Source organism: Pseudopodoces humilis, chromosome 2 (genome assembly GCF_049639895.1).
Source record: "Pseudopodoces humilis isolate 2021_Gansu_Grassland_sample_001 chromosome 2, ASM4963989v1, whole genome shotgun sequence".
NCBI lineage: Eukaryota > Metazoa > Chordata > Aves > Passeriformes > Paridae > Pseudopodoces > Pseudopodoces humilis.
This window is the reverse complement of record NC_142201.1, coordinates 33,884,257-33,890,256: the sequence shown is the minus strand read 5'-3', so window position 1 is coordinate 33,890,256 and position 6,000 is coordinate 33,884,257. Positions and strand designations below refer to the sequence as shown.

Genomic DNA, 6,000 nt, shown 5'->3' with positions numbered 1-6,000 from the left:
TTATGAAATCTTGATTGCATAAAAAAGTCATGTGAGCATATATATCTGTATAGCAGAAGGAACTCTTATTTGGATGTAAAAACTCCCAGATAAAGAATCTTGCAACGGTCTTTTTCTTTCCACTGCCTATATTCAAGAGTGCCTTGAATGACAAACTCAGGTGTAGACATCTACAGTGCAAATGGCCAGAGCTAGGTAAGACAACCTCATTTGTCTCAGAAAACCCCAACACGGGGTCTCTCCAGAGGCTCAGAAGCCCAGGTGCCATCTTGGGCTCTGTACAGAGGTGTCCACTCCCCAGAAGTGCCTTGTGCTCTTGTGGGCAGCTGGCCTTTAATAGCCTTCAGGCTAGTGGATGTTTATAAGCTCTCAGAAATGCCTTTTAGTAAAACAGATACATTTAGGAAGAGGAACAGGTTTTTAGGCGCAGAGGGTTTTTTTGTGCAGAGGACTAACTCCTGATGCTCCAGGATGCCCGACTTTCAGCTGGAGACCCTCTGTGTATAAAAGTATCATACACTATATGTATATCAAATGCTTTTCCAGGCTGCAATGGATGCCACTCCTTCAAATAACCTAGTTTTTTACCTTGCTCTCTTGGGCACCACAACACTGAATTGAATATAAGAATATTGCTCTACTGCTCTAAACCTCTTCTACAAATGAGAGTTGGGAGGTCAGACCATTACTCTAGGTCATTTCTGCACTTCATTACATAAGTGTCACTCAGCAATAAAATGTACTTGGTCCCAGTTATGCAGAAAGCACTGCCGTTTTTCTCTTCCACGGAGGTGATCAGATTCTTCTCCTCTGGCCACCTGCTTATTCTCAGTGCAAATTCTCAGTGAAACAGAAATGTTGTGTAGGGCAGAGCATTCATTACGAAACTGCGGTGGAACTGTACTTGAAATGCTTCAAAGTGAGGAAGGAGTTAATAGTTGCAAAATAGTCATTTCCTGAGTCTTCTGGTTGGATGAGTAAAAACTTTCAACTATTTCTATTTCTTCTGTGACATTTAAGAGGCTTTCAAGGTGCACTGTACCTCTCAGACCAGGTAAGGAGTACAGCTTTTCACTTCTTGTTTGTTTATTCGTAGTAGCTTTTCAGAGGAGCCAGACTCAGTCAAGACTGATTTTTTTTCCCTCCTATTATTTACATCTGAAGCGAGAACAAAGTTCACTGCAATCCAAGAAGTACATGTGTCTCTTTGTGACAGATGACTGTGAGCTGTAGAAATAAAGAAAGAATGGTATGGCTTCATAATAGAGAAAAGATAATTAAGAAATTATGTTGCACATATTTAGAAGTCAGAATTATTATAGCAAATACTGCAGTAAAAGAGAAACAAAACTTATCGCCAGTTTTAAGGAGTTCATTATGCAAGAACCACTAACAAAATAAGGAGTTCTCAGGTGCAGAGTTTGCTTTAGTGAAAGAGTAATAAAAATCATAGTGTGTCTTCAACTCTGTTTTTAAAAAGAGGAAGAATGGACTTCTAGATGTTGGGGGGCAGAAAAAGAAATCAAACCCAGATAATTTTGGACCAGTTTTAGTTGTAAATCAGGACCTGATATCTATCTTTAGCTATTGCAGAGTCATGTACTTTACTCATTCTGAGACAACTCCGGAGGTTTGCAGCAGCCCAACATACACACAGGAGTGACCGTGGAACAATATAATTATAATGATAAAATTTCATCAGGGTCTTTTGATGCATAAAAGCTGAACTCAGACAGACAGGCACCAGAAAGAATTCCCAGAACACAGTGCACTTTTGCATATGACATTTGCTGCCTCTTAATAGATAAGGAGAGAGATTATTTGTGTGAAAACCTTTTTGTTTTTTTTAATAGTTCAGAAACAAGCAGTAAATAGACATCTGTGGGGCAGCTATTGTAATAATCTCCTGTCGTCATGTCACCATACAGAAAGAGAAATTGTCCGTGCCATGCTAATCCCTGAGTGAAATCATACACTGGTATGGCATTTGTGGGTTTTTTAAGACTCGGGATTTTTTTGACATTTGTGGGGTTTTAAGTCTTTACTTGTAACCAATTTTAATATTTGGACATTGACTCCTTGAATGTTTGGTTTAAACACTTTCTGGATTTTATATATAGTAGTCAGGAGAATCTAGTTAGGACTTTTAACAGCATTGGTTTGATTCAGACACAAAATTTCCATCCACGTTGGGACTTCATTCTTAAATAATTTCCATTTTACTTGTGAAATCACTGTTAGAGTAGCAATGGGACCTCTGTAATGTGTTTCACGCTCAATAGACTCAGTGATCCACTTGAAGTTTTGTCACTGCATCTACAGACAGGGAATTCATATGAATCCCAGCTGCCAGACCTGTGCCCCAGTTTTTGCAGCTCCCCAGTGCAGGCAATCTGATCAAGAACCCCAGTCGTCCCTTGCAAACAGCTGTTTAGAAACAGCCAGAGACTATGTCGCCATTCTGCTAGGGAGAAGGTTGTGGCATGGGTAGAAAAATTTGCATCAGACTTAGTCTTCTCAGATTGAATATCAATGCTAAGCAGTTTGCTGTTCCTTACAGGTCTGTATGGCCTTAGCTGGTAAATACTTGCAGCCTATGCCGGAGTTTGCTGGAGGAAAGCTGACTGAGGTGTGCCTACCGTCCTGCAGTCACATTTCCCAGTTGCTGAATAGGCATGGCTCAAGGGAAAGTGCTCAGCAGATTTGTGTGGGAAGAACAAACCGAACACAGGCATCCCCAGTCACCAGCCAGCGTCTTACCCACTGCTTATGTATTCCTCTTCTGTCTTGCACTATCAGTTTGGGTCCAACTCAGACGTGTCTGCCTGTGCAGACAATTAGGTTTTCACTGATGACTGTTAGTGCAGAAAAGGCCAGCTCAGGTGATTTAAAATATTTGCTCTCGGTGCTCTCTTTCAGCATCAGTATCTTTGATGTGGGAAAAGGGTGCACTCCTCTGTCAGAGGGTGGCATACGTTATGTGTCGCGGTTATGTGTAACAGCACTGAAAACAAACAAATACTAGAAAGGTCACTCCTTGTATGGTAACTTTGGTCTGCCACAGTAACTTCTGAGTTCTGGCCAGCTGGCCAGGGGGAGAAACCCAGACACAACTCAGCCACAACAAGTTATTGTGTGGTATATTCCCCTGTCCTGCGCAAAAATGAAGGCACACCAATACTGTGTCACCGTACGTCTAAAATATGTGCTGCTGTTTCGCATGTGTATTGCTACTTAAAAACTTTACTTCACATTTGCATAGTTTCCAGATAAAAATTTGTTTTGAAACAGAAATTCAGGGGGCTTCGCTGCTGACAACTAATGTCTGCAAAGCTTTCAGTTGGACAGAAGGGAGGCTTTCTTACCAGGGAAATTTATTGACACTGGTTCCATGTTCTTCACAGCATGCAAAAGGAGCTTGGAAATGTAGCTCTCCTCTGAAAAATGACATTACAGAAATGACATTACAGTTTGGTCCTCGACTACTGCCTCCAGAATTCCTGGATGAAATTAGCTCTATTTATAATTAAATGTCTGTGTAATTGTGGTTTTGGCTTGATTATTCTTATCGCCAGCTTTCAAATGGGAAAATCAAGCTGGTGTTCCTCTTGGGCTTACTATTTATACACAGGAAGCCTGAGAAGGACTCAGCTTGAGAGTTCAGGTTGTTATTTAAAATATCTTTAAAATGGGTAATATAATCCAATTTTTGTCTAAATTTTGGTTTAATTTTTGGCTAATCAATCACGAATATCCCACAGGATTAATTTTCTACATCTTTGAACCTGATAATGTCAGTTTGATCTAGTGTCTTTTCATATATTTTTGATTGGAAGCCTTCTGTCCTTACAGAAATTTTCCATTAGTAGTCTTATTTTTCACTGTTGATGAATATTTAGCTAAAGCTAAATACTCAGAGAAAGAGAGAGAAGTCTGTGTATGCTTCATGCACCAGCTCAATAATTGCATTTTAGCTGTCATTGATACCCTAACAGAGAGATTCTACCTTTTTGCACACAGACTGATGAGGCTCCAAGGGTTGTTCAGGCTCGGGCCAGGGATCAGTAAGCTTGGTCATTAAGAACTGCACAATTTTTGTCACATGTTCACACTACTGCATGAAGAATTTGGGCTCAGCAGCTGGTGAATTGAAAATCCTTGTTCTCCCAGCTGCTGACTAAATCTTGAAATAAGAACAGAAATTACACCTTGCTATGGTCATGATGAAGCAGCTAGGGCTACTTACAGTGAGATACACTGCACCTGATTCACAGTTGTGAAGGTGAAATGAGAAGGGAAAATAGCAAACCAACAAGATGTGCTCTCTTATCTTCTCTTCATCTTCAGACGTCTATACTCTAAAGCTGTAGTAGTCCCGCACAGGTATGTATTAAAGCTAGTGAACCACATATTTAAGGCTGTGAAAGAAAATAGAATGTTATCAGTACTTGTCACCGTGTCACTGTTTGTAATTATCTTTAGATATGTTATTTTTTTTTTTCCCTTTTTCTTTTTTTTAAATTCATAAAAGATTTCTTGTTTGTTCCTTTCTGCAGATCTTAGTCGTAGAGGAAATCTGATCTGCTGCAGCACGGAAACATCAGCCGTGGGATGGCGAGACAAATTCCTTAGGGAGCTGCCTGTAAGTCTGGTCAACATTTAAGATGAAAAGTTTTGCATTTTCTTTGGCAGGATGTTGCATGCAGAGTTTAGCTGTATGAGGCAATTGCTGAGGCAATAAGGGAATATTTAGGAGCACAAACTTTGAGCAGGTGAGTATGCACAAAGACAGAAATAATCTTAAGACTTTTCCTTTCTTCCCTGCGCCCACCATTTCTAAAAAACATGATTGGTCTTTGAGACTCTCTAAATCATGCCCAGTAGAAATCCCGTTCTCCCAGAATCCTGGATACACTGAATGGACCCCACTTTAGTGCTAGAGTGGTTCAGCAGTTAAAAGCTGTGGGAATAACCCTCTTTTGTAGTTTTGTCACTTCACCTTGGGAGAGTTAAGCCCTGCAGGGATCAAAGGCAAATCGCACTGGAACACAGGGAGTGGTGAGAGATAGGGTAGGGAACTGTGGATAAGTAAGCACTGAAATGGTGAGGATGAGAAAAAAAAAAAAGGAAAAATTAGTAGTACAAATCAGGGTAGATGAGGACAGAGGGTGGGATCTGGACAGCAGTAAACAGGAAGAGGACAGAATTTGGGTTACTTTTATAGGCTGCTGCTTGTGAAAGGGGATTTGTAGAGGACAGCAAAGTGTGATTCTTTTAGCTCTTTCCCCCAGATCCTCTGGACAAACCCCTGAAATATCCAGGTCTCAGAAACATAGAAGTAAATCTTGGAGGTAGCATGGGTGTGTCTGCACCCTCCAGTGGACTACACAGAAAATGTTTTTACTCAGTAGTAACTTTCCACTTCATTTGCTGGGACCAATCATATCCTGATCTTTAGCATATTTGACACACCTCTAATAACTGTTTTCAGCCTCTGTAAAATCATGGCTGCATAGAAACTCCTTTTCTGGGATGGTCTTTTGTCTGTCATCTCCTGAACTATATCAAGAAGTTGATTGTGGGTCAGAGTTTTTTGAGGGAGCGTGTTTTGAGACAAAACCATGCCAGAACTGTAACAGCCTGAGCACTGTTCTGACAGTGTTACATTTACTAATATTGACATACTTTACACGTAGTAAAATCTCAGTTGTGCAGGTGGTATATATTCCTCAGAGTCCTAAGGGTAAATATTACAGAATGACACTGCAGCACAAAAAAATCAGTGAACAACCTGTTTAGTGGGAGACCATTTCCTGTCTCATTGTTCATCTCTCGTCTACTTGCTGCTGGAGGACACTTGCTGACTGAGATGTAGAACTACAGGAAAAAGCAAAGCAGCCTTGTGATTTTAGTGACTGAGTAATGTTCTGGAAAATATGATTCTGCCACTGATTCTACCTGAAAGTAGATGCTGAGAAAAGCTTTTGTGATGCTGAGAAA

General features: G+C 40.5%; 1 protein-coding gene across 1 annotated transcript in view; it reads left to right on the top strand.

The window, feature by feature from the left end:
• The first annotated feature begins 997 nt into the window (after positions 1 to 997).
• P2RY8 (P2Y receptor family member 8) overlaps positions 998 to 6,000 on the top strand; it is a 33,503-nt gene continuing 28,500 nt past the window's right edge. The window contains exons 1-2 of the mRNA XM_014252780.2: positions 998 to 1,054; positions 4,557 to 4,642. The gene's annotated coding sequence lies outside the window, so the exon portion shown is untranslated. The remainder of the gene's footprint in view (positions 1,055 to 4,556; positions 4,643 to 6,000) is intronic.